Source organism: Chinchilla lanigera, unplaced genomic scaffold (genome assembly GCF_000276665.1).
Source record: "Chinchilla lanigera isolate Chin_1 unplaced genomic scaffold, ChiLan1.0 scaffold00015, whole genome shotgun sequence".
Lineage (NCBI taxonomy): Eukaryota > Metazoa > Chordata > Mammalia > Rodentia > Chinchillidae > Chinchilla > Chinchilla lanigera.
The window spans coordinates 18,881,702-18,895,279 of record NW_004955416.1 but is presented as its reverse complement, the minus strand read 5'-3'; positions in this window follow the sequence as shown (position 1 = coordinate 18,895,279).

Sequence of the window (13,578 nt, the reverse complement as noted above, 5' to 3'; positions counted from 1 at the left end):
ACTTCTGTATTCATTGACTAATACTTCCGGTACAGCAGGCGGAAGTCAAGGTAGGGTGTGTTTAGGGGTAGTCAGGAATAGGCACTAGTTTCTTAAGGCTGCTGTAAGAAACTGTCACAAATTTAGTGGCTTAAAACAATCCAAATCCATTCTCTCATCGTTTGAAGATCGGAGTCTAAAGTCAAAGTGGCAGCGGGGCTACGTTCTAATGGAGGCTTCGGGGAAAACCGCCTCCTTGCCTTTCCTAGCTTCTGGAACCCGCCTGTGTTCCTTGGCTCACAGACCCTTCTTTGTATCCCTCTATTACCTGCTGCCATGCTCACAGCTACTTGTACCAGCTCTGATGCTCTTGTCTCCTTTTATAAGGATCTTCGTGATGGCCTTGGGTCCGCCTGGATGATCACGTACTCTCTCCATCTCTGGGTACTCAATTTAAACACATCTGCAAAAATCCTTTTTGCCATGTCAGAGGACAATTCAGATTCTGGTATTTGGAATGTGGATCTCTTTGAGGGCTATTATTTTGCCTACCAGAACTATCTATGCTCCACCATGGCCAAGTCAGAAATTTTCATGTTCCGTCCTCACTGCTCAGCACAAGGCTGAGTAGGAAGCCAGTCCTCAAAGTGGGCTTGGTGGCTTGCAGGACATTCACAGAGCTTGAACCTTCCTTCCCATACCTGTGCTGTTAGCTCAGGGGCAGCCTTTGGGGCACCATGGGGCCCAGTAGATGTCAGCCCAGATCACTTCTCCCACTGGGGTGGCAGGGAGGGGCACGTTGCAGACTACTCCATTTCCTCTCTATGAGCTTAGCCTCTTTTCCTAGGGCTAATCATCCTCATTAAAACCCACTGCACGTTTCTAGTACATTAAAATATATTTGGTTTTATGCTGTGCATGTCTGCAAAAGCTGAGAAGAAATCCACGCCGAACAACTCTGAACCAGTAATACAGTTTTACATTCACACAGTTTACAGGAAATAAAATTCGGAGGAGTTCAGGCTGACTTATCCAGCCCTGGAGAATAGACACGTTCCAGAAATATCCCCACGCTGCTAGCCCTCCTCCTGGCTATCCAAATTGCCTCGGTGTCTGTTTACCACTCAGAGGCAGCTTCGCCTGCTGATACCTCCGAGGGCTGGGGAGGCGGCTGCCGGTGCTGGTGTGGGCAGAGAGCAGGGTGGATCTTCCCTCCCTTTTGGGGTCTAATATACTGGATTTTGGGGCCAGCCTTCCTTGATGAGTGTTAGAGAAATGCTGAAATGGAAGCTGCATTAGCGACGGGGAGGCGATTAGTGTTTGTGGAAGTGTTTGGATGCAGTGCCATATTCATGTTTTAAATAAGATTTAGGTACTAGCTAAATATTTTGACAGAGACGTGAAAGTAACTGTGAAGACCACTCCATCTGGCTCCCTTTGTTTATTGCCTGAATATTTATACTACTACTTTGGAAATTTCACCAATTCAAAAGTTAATATACAGAAAGATTCTTTCTGGTTTTTTTTTTTTTTTTGGCCAGAATCAGAGTAACTTTTTGTTGGGTTGGGGATTAGGTGAAAAGACACAAACTCATGTGGCCCCTGAAAGATTCCTTTCTCTGTTTTGACACCCGGGACTAAAGCCACTCGACATCCACCCGAATAATAGAAAGCCTCAACTCTGTATGAGTGTGCAGCTGTTACTGCAGTTGCTGATGTGTTTGGAGATGCAGGGGTAAGGAATGGCTGCTCCAGAACAGGCCTGAGCAGATGTTAGAAGGGAGGATACAAAGTATAGGTGACATTGGGGGCTGGGGATTTAGCTCAGCAGCACAGCACCTGCCTGGCAAGTGCAAGGTCATGAGTTCGATTCCCAGTATCAGAAAAAACAAACAAAAATGTATAGGTGACATTGTTTACACATAAAGAATTTCAGATCCATAGCAGTGTGAGAAAATACACAGAGCATTTTTTTGGTATGTGCGCAGAATCTACAAAAGGTGGGGTGGTCAGCAAAGGATTCCTGCAAGAGCAATTTTGATGCAGTCTCGGGAATGTGGAAAAGGTGGGAGTCTGGCTTGGTGGTTCCAAGCACAACGACGGACAGTTGCCAGTTGGGGCTGCCCTAACATCTACTGCCCACTCTCTGGGTTTTCTCATCCTGTCTCCCCAGGGCCAGCTTTCCCCTCGAGATCTCAGCTCAAACACCACCTCCTTTGTGAGGCAACACCCCTCCCGTGTCCTCTGGTCAACAGATTCCTTTCTTGCAGCGTGTACTCGGGTCTGCACACTCTTATCTGCAATTCTTAAACCTCAAGTTGTGAAAAATCGAAACTTTTGAAATAAATTAGACCCACGTGTGTAAACATCGTATTGTCTCCCTAGTGTAAGAACCTGGAAGAGTAAATAAAACCCAACATGCACAGTAGATATTATGAAAGGGAAAGAAATTGCTCAAAGGAAGGAACAACTCGGATGAGGGAAAGGAGAAAAAGAAAGAAGGAAGGGAAAATATATATGTATATAGAAGGACAGCTGGGATAACTGTACTGCTGAAATCTAATGGTTTATTGAAAGGAACAGTTAATGCCTAAATTTTTTTCTCTTTCTGACCAACTTTGCATGCTTATATCTGGTAATCTGAACAACTGATTTGAAGACAACAATATGCAGTATAAAAACCACTGATGAATTTCTACCATCTTGTCTGGTGAAACTCTGTATCATTTCTAATGTGTTTTTTTTTTGTTTTTACTTTTTATTCTCTTTAATGGTTTCATCAGTCTTGCATTCTTACGTCTAGTAATCTGAGCAACTGCTGAAGATAACAACATGCAGTATAACAGCCGCTGTTAATTCCTATTATTTTGTTCTGAAACCCTGTATCGTTTTTGATTGTTTTTGCTTTGTTTTGCTTTTGTCTAAGCTGTTAGGATTTTGCTATTGTTCTTTTTTTATTATTCTTTAAAATAAAAAAAAATAGAAACTTTCCGGTTTTGGTACTAAAAGTCACTTGGTGCAAATCCTGTCTGAGCTGGAGCAAGGCTGCTGTCTGTGTCTATCTCCCTTTATTCCTTTCACATTCTGCTGCAGAAAGAGGATGTGACTGATCATGGGTGACACCCCAGACCCTTCTTAGAACAGAGTCAACAGAGCCTCATCTGGCCAAGCGTTTTGATGGAGGGATTGCGGGCCTGGTCTCCCTTGCTGCAGCTGCCTGGAGTACTCCTATACTTTGTTAACAGGTCTGTGCTCCTGCCGGAGTCCGTATTTCCATCTTTATTGACCACAGGCCTCCAATAGGTCACACCCTTAAGCATGAAGAATCTTGGCTGACAGATTGTTATTTACAGAGATCCACTAAGGGTTTCCTCATTTGTGTGTCACTGGCCATCACTGCTCGGGGGAAGGTGACAGGGCAGGACAGCAGGGGGCTGGCTTTCACCTGCAGAAAATAAAAAAACTATTTCCTACACATCTTGTTTTATGAATAAGAAATCACATTGGGTGATTAATGAAATGAAAGAGGACCTCATTTTTGTCTAATTCCCAGTTTTATTCCACTGCTTATCAGCCTTGGTTATTTTTAGTCATTAGATTACCAACAGGCGGTTCCTGACTTACTTAGAGCCAGGTCTAAACTTAGTAAAGCTCAGCATCCAGGAAAAGAGATGGGCTATCGTGCCTAATGTGATGTTGGACCCCAATTCTGTGTGTGGGAAGGACAAGGCCTCAGAGAGCTCGGTTAAAGTCGATCTCAGTGGACTTGTCTCTCGAACATGCAGGGAGAGTGCCGGGTAACTAGCAAAAACAAAACAAAGCAAAACAAGAAAAGCGGAGCAAACCAAACCTATCCCCTCCATCCAAGGTCATGGCGTTTGGGAGATGCAGGATAACCAGTGGCCCACTAGGTGGCACTGCTGATCTACACTTGTGGTACCCGAAGGCCGTCTCTATGGTAACAAGTTTACAAATTTATGGGGAGAATTGGCCTTGCCCGTGTGTGTGTGTGTGTGTGTGTGTGTGTGTGTGTGTGTGTGTGTGTGTGTGTGTGTGTGTTTCTAAGAAGGTGTTCTTGAGTGTTCAGAGAAGTCTGCTTTGTGCAGCCGGGACTGTAGATTTACAGCTGCCAAGAGACAGAGAGACAATCAAGGCAATGTTATCATAAGGCAATAAGGAACAGGAGAGAAGAGAAGCCACTGCTCCTGATGCAGTAACAGACTGCCGTCACCCGGCGTTCCGACACTGGTGTTCTCTAATTCGTGGGGCTAGGAAGCCGGGGCCCGAGGCACGCTGGGAGTCACGGGAGGGGCTGCAGGCTCCAGGCGCTTTGTGCGTGTTATCACCGCAGGGGCTCAGTCTGGGGGAGCTGGGGTTGCTTGAACTGTGGGTGTTTTAGGGATACACAGTAGCGCTGGAAAATATTAAATGTGCCCAGACATCGAGTTCTATGTGTTACTACACATCTAGACACCGATCGTGGCTCTCTCTTGGAGGAGGGTGACCTGCTCTCTGTATAAAACGTGTTTTCAGAATGTGGTTCTGCCAGCCCTTGCTACCAGATCAAAAGCTCAGCTCCCTGCTTTCTCTTACTCCTGCGGAGTTCTCCAGATTCCTACGTTGTTGCCCTGACTTTTTGTATTCCGGGCGCAGCTAGGGGGCGGCTCTTACACCTGCGGGAGTTCTGGGAGGCCTTGCTGTGCCGTGGTAAGGAAGTGCCACTTGAGGGTAAGTCCATCTGCACTGAACCCAGTTTCTTAGCTACCAGGGGCCTTTTGAAGATGTGCTCTGTGTGGGTTCCAGGCCAGCATCAGCCCAGGATCTGCTGGTGTACAGGGTACGCCTGGAGAGGGCTTGTTTCAATTTAAAATTTGTCTTCTCTGCTTTTCAGGAATTCTGGAGCTGCATCACTTTTTTGATTATAGTTTTCATGGAGAAGAGAAAAAAAGAAAGAATAAGAAATGGACCTGAGCAATATTTCTCAGAGCTCTGTAACAGTATGCTCATTATTGGAGTTCTGGACAGCTGGCTTTTAAATATCAGCTGAATAATCAATATCACCTAGACTCCTTCAAAAATTGAAAATATTTTGAAATACCTTCAGACTTACAGAAAAATTACACACTATAAAATATTGTCACATAGCCTCCACTCACTGCCCCCAAGTTTAGTCCTGACATCATGATATAGAGGTGTAATTTTTCAAAAACTTTTGATAATAAATTACAGGTATGGTCTCTTAAATCTTTAAAGACTTCAGAATTTGCAGAACACAAGAAAATCCTCTCACATAATCATGATTATTTCTTGGATGGTCAGTAGGGCCCCTGATGGAAATATGGACAAGCCAGACATACTTGGATTCAACTCCCAAGCCTACTAGCTAGATCCTGACTGTGGGAGCTGAGGAACGCTGCTTCAAGCAGCAAATTTCTCCATAAAATACAGACAGATAAATATCTTCTCATGGGGCAGGGATCAAGAGAGAGGAAGGGGAGGGAGGGGAGAAGGGGAAAGGGATGAAAAAAGGAATTGAGATGTGTTATGTGTGTGTACCAATTCCCCACAAGGAATTTACACATGACTATGAACACGTTTTTGTAAAAAGAAACTGGAAAAAATGTAGATCATAATTTGAGTCTCTGAAAGTCAGTATTAAGATAAATGAGATAATATACAAAAAAACCTTATCCACCTAAAGCCTGACCAATAAAGATTTTCCCTACTTGCGGGGGCCATTCTTTCATACAGGATATCCAAAACAGTCCCACTGTCTTAGATTAACACCACTGAGTGGATTGAATAAACTTTAAAGTATGTCTGTGACTTCAACTGTTTTTAACATTGTAAACAGTTAAGAGGTTTCTATAGCTTTCTTGATTTTTGTTTTTGTTTTCTCACTTGATCTTAGCCAAAAGGCTGAGAAGCGATTGTTTTTGTTTTTTGAGACAGGGTCTCACTGTGTAGTTCAGGCTGCCCCTGAACTCACTATGTAGCCCAGGGTGACCTTGAACTTGTAGCAGTCCTCCCGCCTCAGCCTCCCAGTGCTGGGATTACAGGCATGCACCATCATGCCAGGCTCTATAGCTTTCTTGAAAAATTAAATTATTTTGAGGTAGTTGTGGGTTTGCATAAGACACAGAAAGCTTAGGTACTCTTTACCAATATTCCTCGAATGGTAGCATTCTGCAAAACAAGACCACAGTACCACAGCCAGCGTACCAACATCGATAGAGTCAGGATACAGGGTGTTTCCACCTGCAGGAGGATCCTTCCTGTTGACCTTTTACAGCTGCACCAACTCCCTTACCTCCCCAAGCCCTGCCTTCACCTGGGAGCCACTGATCTGTTCTCCAATTCCATAATCTTGTCATTTCAAAAGTGCTAGGTAAGTGCAATTATATAGTATGTGACTTTCTGGGAGTAGCTTCTTCCACTCCTATTCTCCAGAGACTCTTACAGTTTGTTCCTTTTAAAATTATCTTTGAGTAGGAATCTGTGGCGTCCATGTATCACTGTTTATAGCTTTGAGAGCTTTGTTTACTTGAGTTTGGTTTACTTGGTAACATAGTATTATGATGCAAAAACTTCTCCAGCTCAGAAGGTAGTTAGTTCTGTTATCACCAAAGATGCAACACCTGAGGAAAAAATCCCCCATGAAAACCTTTATCATAGTAATCAGAGATCAGAAATTCCAAGATTTCAGTACTTTCAAATGAGGAAATAACTGAAAAAAAAAAGGATTCTCAAATCACAGGATTGCTGGGTGTGGTAGCACACGCCTGTAATTCCAGCACTTGGGAGACTGAGGCAGGAGGATCACTTTGAGTTTGAAGCCAGCCTGGGCTACAAAGCAAGTGCAAGGTCAGCCTGAACTGTGCAGTGAAATCCTGCCTCAAAAAGATAAAAAAAAGACAGGATTATTGAAATATGAAAATTGCCAATAATGTTGGGACATCATTTCAGAGTGGCATCTCTAACAATGTATGTTATTGGTTCATGGTTTTGCAAAATTCCCAATTCTGTAACATTAATAAAAAAACAGGAACAAAGGATTATTTGATGAATTTCCCTAATCAGTCTTGAGTTTTGCATGCTTCATGTACATTTACACTTTGCATTTCTTTCAATTAGAAAGTTCAAACTAAGAAAGACTCCATCAACTCCCAAGTGTAAGTGGCCACAAAAGAAGCTCTGAAAGACTTTTAACAATCATGAAAAAATGCAAGTTTTGCCACTGCAGAGTATTTAATATGTTGGTGAATAAATGCAAAAATTGATAAGTAGACATTTGGCTTTTCCACATCCTTAGAAAGTTTGCATATTTGAGTTGACCCCCAAACTTTCTTTTAAAAAACATAGTCACATAGAAAAATGGGAGATGGCTTTATATTTGGCTGTCCAGGAAATCTGCTTCCCTTCCTTGCTCTGGGGTAAGAAGTGAATGCTTCTCCCGCAGCCATTTAGCTTCCAACCCCGCAGAGGGCAGTGGCCGGGAGCTGCCCTCCGCTGAACTTCCTGGAACATCTTGAGTCTGAGATTTTTAGGATGCCCTGAGCTGATCTGCGTGGAAGGTAATTCAACTCTAGATAGCTGTGCATTTAAACCTCAGGCATATTTAAGACATATTTTTTTCTCATTAGAATTCTGATAGGTATAATTTATTTTCTCTATCAGTATTCACTCCCGGATGGTAATTCTGACGCCTGCTGCTCCAGCCTGGAGGAATTGGAGCTGCTGCCTGGCTTTGCGACTAATAAATTAGGGGCCCCGGGAAACTGACCGTGTTTCTGACTATCTTTTTATTTTATTTGTAAGCGTGAAGGTAACAGTAGCCCCCGCATCTCAGATGAGTTGATACATGTGTGACAGGTATGTGCCTGCGTGACTTGCAGGTCCTCTGTCTCTGGCTGCTGCTTAACCTCGTTTCTGGGAAGCATACACAGGCCGCTGGGGGGCAGTATCGCCTAACTGCTAACTCCTGCGGGGCTCACGGGTGTGGCCCGGCCTCCTGCCTCTCTGCGCGTTCAGCACCTTGCAGCTGCCTGGAATGATAATGGGGATCGCAGCTGCCACTGCTGTTGTGGCTACTTTTGTCCTTCTTGGCCCTCTGTTGCAACCCCAGGTCAGACACGCCTCCCTCTTATCTGAGCCAGGGGATCCCTTTCTTAGGGAACTTCTTAGCCTCTGAAAATCTTGCTTGACTTTTGGCGTATTTGGATTTTCGCTGCAGTTTTTGCTTTTTATGTTTATCATCATGGGTCTCTCTGTGTAGCTGTAAGTTTGTAGAGAAAAGGAATACGTTTTGAAATTTCTCAGATTCATCACCGTCTTTGCCAGGGACCTCCCTTCCCCTAACAGTAGGGAGCTCGGAACTTACTCAGCTCACAGACCCGGGTCTCAGAGGGTACTGAGGTGGTCACATGGGGCCTGGGGGCGGCTCTGCCTAGATATTTCTGGGTATACCTCCTATTCCCAAACCCATGGGAGGACGATATTCCCAAGGGTTCTCTGGCCATGCCTCCTCCCAACTTTCTTCCTCATCTATCAAAAACAGATCATGGCAATTAACATTTGCCAGTTGCCCACAATATTTGAAAAGTCCTCAGTTCCCTGCAACCCCTTCTGTAGCTGGAACAGTCAAACATAACAGGAACGTGTAGACTCCGAGGCCATCTGGTGTCCCTTCAGGAGGCTTCATGTCCTAGAGACGACCAGGTTGATGGGGTCGCAGTTGTGAACACAGTGGACTCTCAGAAAGGCCCCCTGGGGGTTTTCTGTCACCAGTGGCATCTGCTGTCCTAAGGGCCCACGCAGCTGCTCATGGAGATTGGGGAGCCAGGGTGTGGGGGCAGCATGGTGCCCGTCAGGGTCTGCACTTCTGGTCAAGGTTCTTTGCCCTTGCACTGTGCATCCTCTTGCGATTTTCAGACGCCGTTAGATTTCTTCTTCCATGAGATGTACCTAGGGTGCAGTGACAGTCAGTGCTGGACAGGCAGGGAGACCTGCCCCGGGCCACGGAACCTACTCCTGCAGTAGGATGGGAGTAGGGCGTGTGTCTCTAGATCTCTCTGTGCTCTCTCTTCTAAGTTTCTCTGGCTGCTCAGAAATGTCGCTTCTCTGCAGGGCAGGCTGGGAGAATGAATGCCTTGGGTGCCTTGTGTCCTTGTCTTGACCCTGTGATCTTGTCACTCACAGAAGGCGCAGCTGTCCTGCTGACCTCAGATACTCAAAGTGTGAGCTGTGCCCAGCCAGCCCTGCGGCACCTGGTGCGCGTTACAGATGCAGAAACACAGCCGCCCTCCCCCGGCTCCTCCCAGGCTGCCTGGCTCCCATTCACCATGTTCCCTCTTGGCACACGGTGTTTGTGTTACCCTCCTGCCGAGACCTTTGTGGTCAGAGCCAGCCCTCTCCGGTGAAAGATCACCGAGGTGTGCGTGTCGGTGGACTGCGGAGCTCTCCTTTCCCGGGTGCGCAGAGCCGTGCTCTGAGCTCAGGGGTCGGATGCGCTGGCTGGTGAAGCTGGCAGAGGCCCCTTAAAAGGCTGCAGGCCCACGTGGAGGGAGGGTACTGGACCCCAGGAGCTCCCAGCCCTCAGGGCCCTGTGTCTGCAGCTCTGTCCCTTCACAGGGCCCCCTCTGACCCTTCTTTCTCTGGCCCTTCCACCCTTCAGGTGGACAATTGTTTTAGCTACTTTCCTGTTACTGGGACAAAGTACCCAAAGCCACAGCCAAGAGGAGGATAGGTTTATTTTGGCTCCTGGTTTCCTCCGTGATCGGGAGCTCCAAGGCTGGAGCAGTGCGGTGGAAGGGCCTGGGCGGAGGACCGCTGCTCATCTCAAGGCAGCCGGGAAGCAGAGACAGGAAGGAGGAGCCGGGGAGGGGAACGCACCCTGCCAGGTCCCGTGTGTGAGCACCTCCCAGCAGGCCCGGCCTCCTCAGAGCACAGAAACCAGGCGCTCACCCGTGCATGAAGCCACTAAGTATAGCGCCTCAAGATCCAATCTCCTTCCATACACATGAGACTTTTGGGGGACATTTGGATCTAAACCATAGCAACACTCAGCTGAAAGCGTGAGCGTTTCCTCTCATGCAAAGAGAAGGACATTGCTTTATTAATGGCATAAATCCAATGGCAGTTTCATCTGCAGACTTAACTCTCCAACATCATTGGCTTGAGTGTTCATAAAAATGCTCTCAGAATGTGTCCCTTCACCAAGGGAGGGCGCCCTCCGGTACCGTGCTCACAAGCGGGAGTCCCGGCTTTGGAGTGAGTAGCGTCAGCTGGAGCCCAAGTGAATTCAGCCAAGAGCAAAACTCGTGCCCAAGGACGTCAAATGAAAGCGAGTTTGTTTATTTCTTTGTGGTCCTGAGGATTGAACCAAGGGAGCACTGAGCTAAGCTATATCCCCAGCCTTTTTAAAATTTTAAAACAATGTCTTGTCAAATTGCCCAGGCTGGGCTGGTCCTCCTGCCTCAGCCTCCCAAGTAGCTGAGCTCATGAGCATGTATCACACTACCCCTGGCTGCAAGATAGTTTCTTTTTTTTTGTTTTTTTTTTCCGGTACCAGGAATCGAACTCATGACCTTGCGGTTGCCAGGCAGGCGCTGTGCCGCTGAACTAAATCCTCAACCCCTAGTTTCTAAATCCTTCGGATTCAAGACATAAGCAGCCTTTGGATGCTCTTTGTGCTCATTGGAACTGGGTTCTGGCCTCTTCCGGGAGGGAGAGGAGGAAGCTGAGGGTTTAAAATCCTCTGTGGAGGTTGAAGAGTTGTGCCTGATCACGAGTTGCGAGCTTCTCTGCTGAGCAGAGGTGAGAGGGGATGTGTCCCTAGGAGAGGAACCTTATTGTGGGAAACTTGGCAGATTGCTGAAATTAAGCGGGCAACTTTGAAAAAAAAAATGCCGAGTTCTGGGCCTCACGAGAGGTGATTCTGATGCAGGAGATTGAGGCCCAGGAGTCAGATCTGAATGTTTTCAAAGCTGCCGCAGATATTCCTGATGATAATTCTGGGCTGGGAACTAGGGGTTTAGGTGATGCTGCACTATCTAGCTAATGTTCACATTTTCCAAAGTGTCTGCTAAATATTAAACCAGTGGTTTCCATTCCTGGCTGCACATTATGGTCACTGGGGGAGTTTTTAAAAAATACTGTTACCTGGGTACCATCCCAGGCCAATTAAACCGGAGTCTCCGGGGTGAAGGGGCTTGCTTTAAGGCTAATATTTTTAAAAGCTCCCCAGTTGAATCTAATGTGCAACTAAGGTTGAGAACCTTAATGTTAAACCTTGAAAGAACAAATAAAATTTGAGCTGTGTTTAGAGGCTGCACTGGATTATTGTTTTTTTTTTTCCCCCCCTTCATTTTCCAGAGGGCTAATTTGTTATTAAAAATGTCAATTATCTTATGTGGCCGATGGGTGTAAATCACAATGCGTCTGTCTTTGATTGGTACACCAGGCTTCCGTAATTGTGGTTGAAGACAGCGCTGGTTTTTTATTTCCTCGTTTCTTTTTGGCAGCTGTACCAATCTGCTGGTTCATTAGGCTCATGGAAAAACAGAACTCCAGATCGTTTTCGCACACCGACGTTGAAGTGGTCTCTGCTAGCAGGTATTTCTGCTGGTGATCATTTTGATTACTGTGGCCAGGGATGGAATGGATCGAGGTCCTGGAGTGGAAATGAGTGACCCTCTAGGCAGGTGAATAAAAAAAGGTGGCCACCCCGCTGGGTTGGGGCACACGTTTGACCAGCTGAGTTGGCTGGATTTCAGGCCCATGCCCTCAGCCGGGCATCTCTATGCAGGCACCTTTCTGCCCAGTTGGCAGGAGTACAGAGTGAGGCTGCGTGAGCCACATGGACTAGCATGGCACTGAGTGACTCTCAAAGGGAGTGAGCTGTCACCTACAAAGGTGGGTGACAGAGCTGGCTGGCAAAATCAGGGCTACCCTTAGACCTCGGTGTTCTCAGGTAAGACAGGCCTATTCTCAGGTCTGTGGGCAATCACACCTGTCCCCTCAGGGTAGGGCTGAGGAGCTGTGCCTCCTCAACCATGCCTAGCATGCACTGCCAGTGCCTGATATGCCAGGGCCCAGGCCTTTCTTCCCTGGGCTTGAGTCCTAGAGGCAGACTGTACCCCAAGGGCTGTGCCATAGGCCTGTGGAGTGACCAAGGGATGACCGTGACTACGGATTAAAGGTGCAGATGGAGCTTGATATTGAAGTTAGGACTTGCATGGGAAACAATTTAATACAGGACATGTACTTTATAGGATTATTTTATAATATTCACCCAAAAAGTCCAATGCAAAATAGTGCAAGAGTTCTTTCCACACACTAGAGACTCAGAAAGTCCAGCTGAGGGCTTGAATCCCATAGCAATGTCCTGCACGAGTCCAGCTGAAGACCTAGAGCCCAGGGCAATGTCTTCCACAAGTCCAGCTGGAGGCCTAGAGCCCAGGATAATGTCTCATGCAAGTTTGTATCAGGGATCTACATGGGGAAGGCCCAAAAGCCAGGGGTGGAAACTAGAAAGTCTGTGCCAGCAGGATGAAGGATCTGTCCTAGCAGGCTGAGGGATCTGCCCTGGAGCCAGGAAGCGATGCTCAAGGTAAGGACCAGAGCTCCCCCAAAGAGAACTGCAGCCATCCTCAGTGACAGTGAGGACTTGAACTCCTCTGATGGTGAAAACAGCCGAGTTCATGTCAGGAACACCAGCATGATATAACTCTTCAGAAGAATCAACAGCACACCATTTTCCTCTCCAGTTCTCCTTTCGTGCTGTTGGCAGTAATCCTCAGGTGGCCCTTCCACACCCAGAATGACGCTGACTCGGTTCAGCTGGGTGTTACAAGTTGACCGTTAGTTAATCCCGCACACTTGGGATGTGGACTGAAATGCCCACCGGTATGCACGTGAGGCCTTTTGGGGAGCAAGGCGGAACTGGCCTAAGGGCGGTGGTGGGCTGGTGCTGATGGACACAGGACTGACATGCGGGGACTGAGAGCCAGCTCTTCACATGCCAGTCATGAATTCATGTGCAGGGCTGAAGGTACAGCTCACCTGCCTAGCATGCTCAGGGCCCTGGGTTCATCTCTAGCCCAGCCAAACACAAACACAAACACAAACAGAAACCAAAATAATGAATGGATCTGAGAAATCTGAAAGTCAAACTGGCCTTCCAGGTTACCATGTAGGTGTGTTTGTTAAGGTAGGAAGATAAAATAAGTTATTTAATAGTTTGTTGTCTCAATTCTGGCTTTTAAATATTTAGAGAAGTGGTAATTGGGGTTTTTTTTTTTTTTGGATTCTTCACCTGACCACCACACCTATTAGGAAATGGTTTGGGCAAACCAACACGTGTCTTAGATGGTAACAGAATACCACTGATGAGTGGCTTAGACAAATGTTTATTTCTTACAGTCTGGAAAATCCAGAATCAAGGTGCTACCAGATCTGGTGACTGCTGAGGGCCCTCTTCCTGGTTTGCAGATGGCCCATTTCTGTTTGTATCTTCACATGGGTGGGGAAGAGAGAGGGAGAGGGAGGGAGAGGGAGAGAGAGGGAGAGAGGGAGAGAGGGAGAGAGGGAGAGAGGGAG